The following is a 12,889-nucleotide window of genomic DNA, read 5'->3' on the forward strand; positions in this document are numbered from 1 at the left end:
GGCCATGGGGAGAAGCAGGATCCGAGCCCTTGTTTAGACCACGCACTCGGATCCTCCCACCACTCTGAACACCTGTGTTGTTCATGCCTAGCTGGGGAGGGCACCAGACGGTAATGGAAGGAGATTCTTTCCCTCCTCCGAGGAGCTTTCTTTCCCAGTTGAAAAAGGCCAGTTTCACAGAAAAGGAGAAAAAGGAATGCAAAGGTCCGGTCACAGCATGAACCACTTTGCTCTCAGGTGGAAGAAACACTTGGGATGACATAAACTGGAGAAAAGACACCTTGGAACCTCAGGCAGTTTGTGGACAAGGCTTTCTTTATCTGCCAGCCTCAGTCAGCGACCGTGCAGCCGAGGAGCGCCACAGCCCCGCTTTCTGGGCCGAGGACCAGGCTGGGATGTCCCTATCTGGCCAGGGAAACGCATGCCTTGGGATTGCTGGTCCCGAGGCGGGCTCTGACCCTAACCCTGGCCGCAGAGAACCCCAGCTGCCTGCCCCACCTGGGTGCACCCTGGACAGGGAAGAGGAAGGAGGGTGGCCATCGGTCATTAGATGTTCTTCCTGGTGCTGGGGGGTCAGGGCATCCTCAGGTGGACCAACCCGAGATCGGGTCCAGCTTGTTCGCAGGTTCGACTTTAAGCCAGTTAGAGGACCACTAGGTCTCTGCTTTTCTCATCTGTAAACTTAACTTCACTCATTATTTAAAGAGGTTCAAATGGAAACAACAGGAGATATCATTTGTCGTCATTGGTCTGACTGGCAAATATTTAAAAATTTCAGAATATCCATTTCTGGAGAGGGGTCGGGAAACAACACCCTCCCTCGGTTTTCAAGGCAGGGAACCTAGGTGGTGCATTTGGCAACATCTGTCAAAAGTTATACGCACACACCCCTCAGGTTCCTTCATGAATGGATCCTATGGATTTACCCACTGAAATGTCAAAAACTAGTGAATGAGGCCATCTTAATATTGCTTATACTAGCAATAGCCCCAAACCAGATACACCCTCAGTACCCATCACCAGAGGATTGGAAGAGCATATATCCTTGGCACACAAATGTATATCCTTGGCATGACGTTCAGCATTCCACTTCTGAAATAAATAAGTCATGGGGTTGTAATGTACAACATAGGGAATATATAGTCAATACTCTTGTAATAACTTTGTGTGGTGACAGATGGTAACTGGACTTAATTGCGGTAATTTATTTAATAACGTATAAAAATTTCGAATCACTATGATGTATCCTGAAATCAGTAGGACTTTGCATATCAATTATACTGAGGTAAAAAACAGGATGAGTTGGAGAGGGCACAAAGATGTAATGGGAATAAGTAATAATAATAATAGTACACAGTTTTTGAGTGTCATCCACATCCTAAGAAGTTTACACGTATTAACTCACCTGCTCCCCATTTTATAGATGGCAAAGCTAAGGCACAGTGAGGTTAAAGAAACTCAAGATTATAATTTCATTAGAAAGTAGCGTGGAGCCAGGAGTACAAGGCAGGCATTCTGGGGTCAAAACTTCGTTCATTGCCTTCTTTCTTAGTCTGTGTGGGCAGAACACAGTTCACATGGTTTCCTGTCACGTTCCCATTATTTAAGCAAAATACCAGAGCCTGGATGGCCGATGAACAACAGAAGCTTATTTCTCATATTTCTGGAGACTAGAAGTCTGAGATCAGGGGCCAGCCTGGTCCAGTGCAGACCCTCTTCTGGGTCTCAGACTTCTCGCTGTGCCCTCACATGGTAGAAGGGGGTAGGGAGCTGTGCTCGGTCTCTTTTTTTTTTTTTAAAGATTTTATTTATTTATTTGACAGAGACACAGCGAGAGAGGGAACACAAGCAGAGGGGGTGGGAGAGGGAGAAGCAGGCCTCCCGAGGAGCAGAGAGCCCGATGCGGGGCTCGATCCCAGGACCCCAGGATCATGACCTGAGTCGAAGGCAGACGCTTAACGACTGAGCCACCCAGGTGCCCCTCGGTCTCTTTTTTAAGACACTAATCCCATTCATGAGGGTGGAGCCCTCCCAAGGCCCCACCTTCTAACACCGTCACACAGGGGATTAGGAATTCAACATATGAATTCTGTGTGTGTGTAGGGGGGAGGTCACAAACATTCAGACCATAGCACCTTCTTTTTTTTTTTTTTAAAGATTTTATTTATTTATTTGAGAGAGAGAGAATGAGAGAGAGAGAACACCTGAGAGGGGATAGGGTCAGAGGACGAAGCAGACTCCCTGCCGAGCAGGAAGCCCGATGCGGGACTTGATCCAGGGACTCCAGGATCATGACCTGAGCCGAAGGCAGTCGCTTAACCAACTGAGCCACCCAGGCACCCGCCCATAGCACCTTCTTAAGTGAGGAAAAGCAAGGAAAGTGGGGTCCTGTTTATGTCAAAAAAATCAAGGCATAGGGGCGCCTGGGTGGCTCAGTCAGTTAGGCATCTGCCTTTGGCTCCGGTCATGGTCCCAGGGTCCTGGGATCGAGCCCCACATCGGGCTCCCTGCTTGGCAGGAAGCCTGCTTCTCCCTCTCTCACTCCCCCTGCTTGTGTTCCCTCTCTCACTGTGTCTCTCTCTATCAAATAAATAAGATCTTAAAAAATCAAGTCATATATATGTATGTATATATGTGCATGCATATATATAGTCATATTTTTATAATTATTTTGTAAAAGATTTTATCTATTTATTTGACAGGGAGAGAGAGAGTGCACAGGTAGGCAGAGCGGCAGGCAGAGGGAGAAGCAGACTCCCCACTGAGCAGGGAGCCCGATGGCAGGACTCGATCCCAGGACCCTGGGATCATGACCTGAGTCGAAGGCAGATGCTTAACAGTCTGAGCCACCCAGGCTCCTGGAAAGCAGGATACACAGGAAACAGTAGGGAGAACTGAGGGTTCAGGTGGGAGAGAAGGCAACTTTTTATACATTCCTGTACTATTTTGTCTTTAAAAAAAAAAGGTATATTTGTGATTTTTATTTTTTAATGTTTACATAGGGCTAATCCGTTTAGGTGGTAGGCCTCGTGGTTATTTACATTTTCTTTTAATTTTTCTGTATTTAAAAATCATCGTGTAAATTTTTTTTGTAAAATTATAAAAAAATTTTTTTGTAAAATTATAAAAAATTTTTTTCTAAAATTACAAAAAAATGTAAATTTTTTAAGATTTTATTTATTTGACAGAGAGAGCACAAGCAGGGGGAGCAGCAGTACGAAAGGGAGACGCAGGTTTCCCGCTGAACAGGGAGCCCGATGCGGAGCTCGATCCCAGGACCCTGGGATCACGATCCGAGTGGAAGGCAGACACCCAACTGACTGAGCCACCCAGGCGCCCCAATAATTGTATTTTTATTTTTTTAAAAGATTTTATTTATTTATTTGACAGAGAGATAGCACAGATAGGCGGAGTGGCAGGCAGAGGGGGAAGTAGGTTTTCCGCTGAGCAGGGAGCCTGACGTGGGGCTCGATCCCAGGACCCTGGGGTCATGACCTCAGCTGAAGGCAGACGCTTAACCGCCTGAACCACTCAGGCGCCCCCACCCCCCAATAATTGTATTTTTAAAGGAAAGATTGGACATAACCTCTGAGAGTCCCTTCCAGATTAGAAATTTCCTAATTGTATTTGGTGGGCATGAACCCAGCTTGTTTCTTGTGTAGCACATAATGAAACCATGTTCCCTGCCCACAGGTCTGAGCTGAATCAGGTAATGGTGGACAGTGATAAACACACCTGGGATGCATAAACCGCCAGGACCCCACCATTCTCTGCTAGAGACCCGCTTGTCTTGCTTGGCCGACACTCATTTTCTTCCTCAGCAGAGAGTTGTGTCTGAGTCCAGGCTGAGGAGAGCCACTTAGAGAAGGGACCAGTGATAGGTAGTTGTCTGCGCTTAGGGGCCCCGGGCAGGTTCCAGCCTGGACTGGATCCTTCTGAGTTCATGATTCTCGCCACCATGGACAACGAATGCTAACACTTACTTTGTACCAGGTGCTGAGATGATGATCTCTTTACGTGCATGCACTAGGGTTACTGTTATGCTCTCCATTCTACACATGAACATGCAGTTGTGCCCGCTTGCCTCTGCCTTAGTTTTGGAGTAGTGGGCCCCCCACCCCGTGTGCTTATGCCCCCGGGGATCAGCGTGATGACTGGGACAAGAATGGAACTGAGAAAACCCCCAAGAGCAGGGAAGAACTCAAAGAGAGTGGTCAGATTCTTGTGCAGTTGTCCCAAGCCCCCCGTCATTTTCCATCTCATGGTCACGAGTCTCCTGTAATTGGGAGGGGGTGGGCGCTTGTGTCTTACAGTCCCGACTCATGACTGTCTGTTCATGCCTGCCTCACAACACTTAGCACACTCTATAGTAACTGCCGTTATGGGTTGTGTCCCTCCCTAGGCTTTGGGTTCCTGGCGGGCAAGGTCCTGATTCATCTCGCTGATCCACGTGCCAAGAACCCAACCTTACTTAGGACTCCAGGAACGTTTCCAGTGGGGATAGAGTTTGTTTGTACGGGCAAAACAGTTGTCTGAGCCGTCAAGAGGCACAGAAACCAGGTGGCACGAAAACATATCCCCTCTACTTGCTTTCAGTTGGAAGAGAGACGAGAAAGAGGAGAAATAGGTGGAGTGCCCTTAGTTTGACAAAGTCCTATTTGGTAGCAAAATGGCTGCCCGCGGGGCACTGAACGGATTGGTTGCTCCCATGTCCATTTGCTTTCAGCAGAGACACTTGTATGCCTCAGTGAACGGAGTCGTGATTTAAGAGGCACAGACATGGAAGGAAAAGAGGTGAAAAGGAGGGAAAAAATGAGTGGAAGCGATGGAGCAGAGACACTGGGAGCTGGTGGTGACTGGAGCACCAGGGAGGCTCCTGGGGGACGGGCCCTGCAGTTGCTTGCTGACTTCTCCCTGCCCACACGCTCAGTGGTGTTCACACTGTACTCATTTGGAGGAAGCTGGTAGAAACTCTTTTCTGTATGCGTGTGCGTGATTTATAGAGATGAATAAAGCTAATGAGATGGGGACTACCCCGATATTCTACCTCAATAATCAGCCTGTAAAAAAAACAAAACAAAACAAAAACACTGTTCATCAAAATCTAAAAATGGGAATAAGCATTTGTAATTAATTTTATGATACAATCCGGAATGATGTCCTAAGCCTACCACACCTAGACAGCTCCAGAGTTGAGATTTAAGTGGAGAATTCCAAGAGCGTCTTCCACTCTTCAGTGGCACCAACAAATCTTCATCCACTGGAGAGAACGGAACATGACCTCTCAGTACCTGAAATGATAAACAGCTCAGGTTGGAAGACTCCGATCACTCTTCCCCTTCTTTGCAATGTTTAAATCTGTGAGTTTCAGGGAGATCCTTCTGCATGTGGCCAATGGCAGAAAACACACCATCTTGTGTGGCCACCTTGAAAAGTTCCTGCCGGGTATTACCGAAGAGTTAAGCAAGAGCGTGGATCCCACTTCCTGAGCTAAGTTAAGGAAGGTTTCTCATCAAAGGTGTCTGGAAAGGGGAGATCACTCAGAAGTTTTCCAGGTGTTGCTGGAAAGGTAGTAGATACTATGGCCATGGGTATATGACACCAGGATTGCTTTTTAGTAAATGAGCTGTAAGGATGAGAGCTCTTGGCCATGATTCTGGGGAAGGCTGCGTGCAAGAAGAGCAGGAACCAGAGCTGCATCTAAACTCCTGAGTTACCATAGGCTCTCCCCTGGGCTGGGGAATGGGGCAGGCCTGGGAAACAGGAGTAAGATAGAGAAGCATCTCCCAGGTTCTCCCATACACAAGAAAACTTCCTTGTTCTTTGGTGCCCCATATCCATTCAGCTGATGCAATCTGGAGAAGACAGGCATCTGTCCCATCTGCATTACACAAGCCGGGGGCGCAGGGGACTGATGGACCTCCACCCCTGCATGTCTCTGATGCTCCAGGCATTGGTCCACAGCCAGGTTATCAGGGGATCCCACCTTCTTATGGTGCTGGAGCAATGCTGCTACGTCTGGGCCCCAGTGGCTGAGGCTGGAATGAAGAGACCTCAGGAGCCAGATGCCTCTGTGGATTAAAGGCTTTTTCAAAATCCACTCTCTGTTCTAGAAGAACCAGAGGCTACGGGAATAACTTGGCTAAGGAAGACCTGTTATGGGTAAGAACTGGTCACTGAAAAACTGCCCAACTTGTAATCTTCTAGAGTAAGAGGGGGGAGGTGCACACTTTTAGTTTTAAACCTTCCCTCCTGGGGCGCCTGGGTGGCTCAGTTGGTTGAACGACTGCCTTCGGCTCAGGTCATGATCCTGGAGTCCCGGGATCCAGCCCCGCGACCGGCTCCCTGCTCAGCAGGGAGTCTGCTTCTCCCTCTGCCCCTCCCCCTTTTGTTCCTTCTCTCTCTCAAATAAATAAATAAAATCTTAAAAAAAAAAAAAAAAAAAAAAACCTCCCCTCCTAGAATTTCCTGATAATTTGGCAGCTGTCTCCTCCAGCAATCCTGGGCCAGCTAGGTAGTGGGCATGACAGAAAAAAAGAAATTATGTAGGAACGTGTCCCTCATGAAATGGTCTTTGATAGCATTAGCCAGATGCCTTAACATCCTAGCCCAATGCTTTTGACCTTGAAAGATTTTTTCCATGGTATCAGGGGTTTCCCTAAGGAAGAAGAGTTAGGACCTTGATTTCTGTTTCATGACTGGGAGAACTCACCAGAGGTGCCCTTGGATTCCCGCTTCTCCCTGCTCAATTTCAAATAGCCTTCTGGCCATTCTTCCAGCCAGCAAGAACTCAGGAATACCGAGAGAGAGCCTCTACCCTCCCTACTGTACTACCAGGAAACACTGATTAATGAAAAAATCCAGTGTTTCTAAATCTTATTTGATTAGCCAGAAAGCTGGTTACCTAGAGTGGATGCTTCTGTGGGCAGGGCCTGTCTCTCTTGTTCACTGCCATGACCCCAGCCCTGCTCCTGGCAGGTCACCAGCTTCCGGGGAGGACAGATGTGGGCCCAGATGCCACTAAGGCTTTCTTTTCATGCTGTCCTCCAGGTTCTAAACACCCTTTTCTCCCCTGCCCTAGATTGACCTCTCTTTAAATCCTGTCCATCTTCCCATGTCTGTCCAGATAGTTGCCCACCGAACACCTACCTTTTCCGATCACACCGGTTCTAGCCGTGTCTGCTTCCTTCTAACACCTGCCCCACACGTCACAGTGTACGTTTCAAGGGATTTCCTACAATCCTAGTTAAAGTGCTGTTTGTGTCAAGGACTTGCTTTTTATTATTGCCTTTTGAAATTAGAAATCCTGAAAGGCTAATAGCGTCACTCTCAGCTTCGGTTTCTGATACATACTTTCTTCATTAATTCATTAACGTATTCATTATTCATTCAAACAAATATTCCTTACGTGTTGTGGGCCAGGATCTGCCCTGGTTCGGGGGAAATGGTGAGAAACATGCCGCTGAGGCCCCTGTTCTTGTGGTATCTACGTTCTGGGGGAGGAAGACAGACAACAAGCAGACAAGAGATCACTGATTACGGTCCGTGCGCTGAAGGAAGTAAAATGAACTTCGAGAAGGTGCCGTGGTGCTGCTGGTTGGGGAAGACATCTCCGAAGGGAGGACATTTCAGCTGAGGCCTGAGGGGAGGGGAGAAGGAAAGCAAGGGTGGGGATCATCCTATCCTGGGAGTCGTCAGGTATGTGAACACGGAAAGCCTCTTAGTTCAGCTGCTCTCTTGGTCCCCGGAACATCCTACCTTTTTTTGTTTGGTATGTTTTTTGCATTGTTATTTAAAAATAATCATAGACTTAGAAGTTGCAAAAAAAAAAAGTATAGAGAGGACCCTCCAGCTTTCCCCAGGATATCTTCCAAAACCATACTGTCTCATTAAAACCAGGAAACTGACTTGGCACCTTACTCTTAGGTAGACTACAGACCTCATTTAGAGGACTTCACCAGTTTTTATATGTATTCATTGCATACAAAGGACTTGCCTCTGTGTGTGTGTGTTATGTTTTTAAAGTCTACATTTCTTCATCTCTCTTTTTTTAAAGATTTATTTATTTATTGGAGAGAGAGAGAGAGACCGAGGACAAGCTGGTGGGAGAGAGAACCCCAAGCAAGCTCCGCACTGAGCGCGGAGCCTGATGCGGGTCTCGATCTCACGACCCTGAGATCATGACCTGAGGGGAAACCAAGAGTCGGACGCTCAACCGACTGAGCCACCCGGGCGCCCCCGCCTCATCTGTTTTAAACCTAGTTTGCTAAGTTTGTTTCAGGAATGTCTGACTTCTTTATCCAACAAACATTAATCCAACACCTACTACGCATCAGTCCTGTGTTGGGAATTGGAGATACGAGGATGACTGATACCGTGGCAAGCCGGGGATATAGAGGCATCCTTTTGAGCCATAAAGGCAGTGTTGGCTCTGTGCCAAACCGACCTGGGAGCGACCCCCGGATGCTATGCATCCCCAGGCAGAGCCCAGAGTAATGAGGTGCCCCTTCTCCCCGCTCTGATGGGCAGCGTTGGACTGGGAAGCGCACGTGTTTGCATATCACTGACATTTGCTGTACACGAAGAAACTAGGTGTTGGATGCTATTTAGCTGTTTCCTGTAAGTTTTCTGAAGAGGGAGGGAGATGCTTGTTGATTACAGGGTCCACGCGGATTAAACGACACCCATCCACCGAACAAGGAACGTTCGAGTCTAATCACTTAGTATTTGGCTCGGACCTTTCGAACGTGTCGTTTTGGGGTAGCAGCCCTGGTACACGCAGCCTGCACTGCTCCACTGGAACACTCTGGAAAGGTGTAACCAGGACATCCTTGTCTTTTAGAACAAAAGGCAAGAAAAAGAAGCCCCGCCCCCATCTCCCCATCAGGAAGGACTTTGGCTCTCTAGAGGAAGGCAAGAAGGTGGATTCCAGGTAAACGTGCTGCGGGCTCTCAGAATTCCAGCACTGGCTGGGCTGCCAGGGTCTCCTCCGTGTCCCTTCGCAGCTGCCTGGGGGGGTTTTCAGTAGCCCCCTCTCTTGCTGCGGGGCTGACGGTCCTGAGCCAGAGGTCATCCCATGCAGATGTGTGCCTCGCTTGCCCAGCACACAGTCCCCCTTGAGCTGTTGCTCTGGCCTTGGGCACGGGCCAGGGAATGTGTCCCTCAGTGGGAACTCGGATACCGTCCAGGCAGTTACCTTCCTAGCAAAGGTTCTAGGTTTCGTGAGGCATGTGATGAACCCACCTTCTAAATCCAGCGGGCACTTGGGCAGACAGGAGAAGCAGCCCAAGCTGTGGCTGAAGGGAGAGATGGGGCATGCACCTGGCTGCCGGCAGCCCTCTCGTATAGGGGCCTTCCTTGGCCCCGCGGGGGTTGCAGGAGCGAGACGTGAGAAGCGCAAAAGCACTTACTCTGCATAACCACCTGGACAGCACTGTGTGGCCCCCTGGGTGCGTAGCAGGTGCCAGAGGTATAAGGGGGGGCAAGCTAGAACCAGGCCACTGGAGTCCCCTCTCGGGGCTCCCCCAGCCCCACGGATCCTGGAGCAAGTCTCTTCATCTCCCTGGACCTCATTTTCTGCCTGTAAAGTAACGGGTGTGAACTAGATGATCCCCGGAAACAAATATACTGTCATTGTACATTAAAGGCTAATGGTTTGGGTGCAGATTGAAATTCACTCTGATGACAAGGGCGTTTTTTTGGGCCCAGCTTCTTGGTGGGTTGTCAAGGAATAGCATGACCTCTTGGGAGATCCCGTTCTAGGCTTGCACAAGCTTTTCCTGCTCTATGGGAATGACAGTGTCACGGTCACCTTGTCACCGTAACATCATTTCAAACGACCCTGTTGCTTTTTTGAAGGCTACATCCTGCATGCATGGCTCTTCCCTGAACCCCCTATTCAGAGGGCCAACTGGTGGTTTGTGATTCAGAGACCAAGATGTTGAGATTTCCTCAAAGTCGGGCCAGATTAGCTTCGCCTTCTTAGGGCAGGAGGCGGGCGGGGCGAGCAGTGGAAAATTACGTTTTCTGGCCTCTTTGGAGAGCTTGCAAATGAAATTTGTTTCCTTTTGTCCTTTTCCACTCAGCAAATACCGACTTTGACTCTTGGCTGTGAGTGGGGCTGGAATGAGCGTGGCTAATCTCTATTTAAGGGCTTTATCTCCTCCAGGGCCAGATCAGCCAAAATTCTGTGCTGCGGGCATTGACTGGGACCTAGAGGTGTCTTGATGGTTCTGTTCACTGAGACTCACAGCGAGCCGAGAGCTCCACGCCCCAGACAAAGTAGCTGGCAGATTGGGAGGGCAGCTGGATAACTTTCTGGTAATTATTTGTTTTCAGGCATGCCAAGGCTGCACTTGAAACTCAAATTATTCACAAGCATAATAGCCAAGCTCCCAGTTCACGTTGTATCTCCCTGCTGAGTACAGAAGGAACGGGGCAATTTTCTGAGAAGTGCCTTGTAAAACACTTGTTAAAAGTCCATCAAAGAGGCAGTTGGTGTCCACGGTGGACCCGCATGCTGAGTTTGGGGAGAGAACAGTATGCTTATCCCAGGAGGAAAGGAAGTCCCTCAATAGAGAGAGAGCCCGAGTGGCTGTCTCCACAAATGGACCCTGTGCGTTTCTAACACGGGGACAAGCAGCGCTGAGCTTTCGAGGCCCAAAGAGCCAGCCCAGGTGAAGGCAAAGAGAAGAACTGCAGATAGCAGCAGATGGACAAAACAGTGGATAATTCTGAAAGGGGAAAGCCTTGAGAGCCTGGGGTGTGGAAGCGGGGGGGCTATAGATGTCTGATCTGGTGTTTCACAGCCCCCCCCCCCCCCACTTCTTCCAGATGTCCCAGTCACTCTGACTTGGAGAGTAGTGCTCGTGCAGGCAAGACTAATGTCCTGATTGAGCTTCACATCCCCCTATAAACTCACCCATGTCCGCTCCTCATTTTTCCCAGATCTCCCTCGCCCTTGCTTCTCTGTATCCGCATCTCCCGCCTCTTCTAAAAGCTCTGTGGAGAAGTAGCCAAGGCTGCAGCACGGGGCTTCAGCTCTGGCTGAGACTCTGCAATAACTGTTTCCCCCTTTTGATTATTCCTTCTATGTCTTCATTCACTGGTCTGTTCAGGTGATCTTTTGGTTCGGCATGCGTTTATTGAGCACATACTCTCTGCTGCATGCTGTAGGGCCTCAAGATCTGGCAGTGAACATGACAAATGAGGGCTGGCCTCTGGGGAGCTCACATGGACTTGTTAATTTTTATGGCACAAATTCTTATGCCTAAGGGGCCATTATGGTATGTGTGCTGGCTGGATAAATGTCTCAGACCTTCTCTGGATCACTTGTCCACAGTTAAATGCCCGTATTCTTCAGCAGGGACATGTCCCAACTGAAACAAAAAAGGTAACCGTAAGAGAGATTTCTATTAATACAGATTCCCGGCCTCGGTTCCAAAAATGCCAAGATCTTCACTCACCTTAGTCTGTACTTAGTTTGTTGGGTCAAACAGGTGCAATGAGGGGCACCTGGGTGGCTCAGTCATTAAGCGTCTGCCTTCAGCTCAGGTCATGATCCTGGGGTCCTGGGATCGAGCCCCACATCGTGCTCCCTGCCCCACAGGAAGCCTGCTTCTTCCTCTCCCACTCCCCCTGCTTGTGTTCGTACTCTCGCTGTGTCTCTCTCTGTCAAATAAATAAATAAAATCTTTAAAAAAAAAACAAACAGGTGCAATGGACTGTCAGTCTTTCAACTTATAAATCAGCCGTTCAGTCAGTTGTTCAACAATATTTATTGAAGACCTACTATGTGTCAGGTACTCTGCTTATGTTCTGCTTCACCAGCAAATCCTTTCCTCTATACCTTAGAGAGGATTCAAGCTGACTGTATGAGTAATAAAAATGAACGAATATGGGAAAGGTAGTCTCCGTGGGAAGGACTTCTTCTGGTAGGGTTTCTGCTAATGGGCTGGTTGATTTCCATGATTTTCCACAAAGCCAATAGAAGTACAATCTTCGGCTTCCTCTTCCCTTTCCCCCAGTAGGTACTATTATTTGTCCCCATTTTCCAGATGAGAACACTGAGGTTTCAAGTGGTTAAGTAACTTGCCCCGAGGTCATACAGTTAAGAGTGTGGAACCAGGATTTGAACCTCAGCCTCCGGCTCCAGGTTGCATGCTTGCAATACCCACTGTGCCATGTTGGATTTGCCTTTGTGAGCAGGCTCAGGTGTCTGGAGGCCAACTCAGAATCAAATGTTGACTCTTGGGGCCAGGGCTGAACCAGAATTGCCCACAGACTTACTTGCTGGTTCTCCGGGGCTGGTCTTCCTGTTTTTCTGGGGCGCGTATCTTTACAGGCACTTTGTAGGTGTCTGGAAACAGTGGACTAGCTGATAATGTTCTGAGGAGACCTTGCTTTAAAGGAGAAAGGGGAAACGCTGTGTCTAAAGAAGAAGCTATTGCTGATGTCAGTTATTAACTCATGGCTCCGGAAAGGGCAAGTTGAGCTGATTGTGTAACTTTTCGGATAATTATGATTGTCACAGGTGCACGAGCCCTGGTGTGAGTTGGAGTTATTAATAATGGTGATAGGATTAGTTCCCATTTTCTGAGACCCTACTGTGAACCAGACATGCCGGATGTCTGCCGTATATTAGTCCCATCTTCCCCAAAGCCCTGCTTGTTGCTATTCCATTCCGCAGAAGAAGAACCAAAGGCGGTGCCTGGGTGGCTCAGTTGGTTAAGCGACTGCCTTCGGCTCAGGTCATGATCCTGGAGTCCCGGGATCGAGTCCCACATCGGGCTCCCTGCTCAGCAGGGGGTCTGCTTCTCCCTCTGCCCTCTTCCCTCTCGTGCTCTCTGTCTCATTCTCTCTCTCTCAAATAAATAAATAAAATCTTTAA

At 48.6% G+C, this 12,889-nt stretch overlaps 1 protein-coding gene across 6 annotated transcripts in view; it reads left to right on the forward strand.

Moving 5' to 3' along the window:
* FOXN3 (forkhead box N3) overlaps window positions 1–12,889 on the forward strand; it is a 395,708-nt gene that overhangs the window by 124,446 nt on the left and 258,373 nt on the right. Inside the window, exon 1 of one of the 6 annotated variants that reach the window (XM_034992926.1) lies at window positions 8,757–8,932. The exons of the other annotated variants lie outside the window; for them this stretch is intronic. The gene's annotated coding sequence lies outside the window, so the exon portion shown is untranslated. Of the gene's footprint in view, window positions 1–8,756; window positions 8,933–12,889 lie in introns of those variants that run through there. 6 annotated transcript variants of the gene reach the window in all.

This window comes from Mirounga leonina, unplaced genomic scaffold (genome assembly GCF_011800145.1).
Source record: "Mirounga leonina isolate KUSES-001 unplaced genomic scaffold, KU_Mleo_1.0 Mir_82, whole genome shotgun sequence".
Classification (NCBI taxonomy): Eukaryota; Metazoa; Chordata; class Mammalia; order Carnivora; family Phocidae; genus Mirounga; species Mirounga leonina.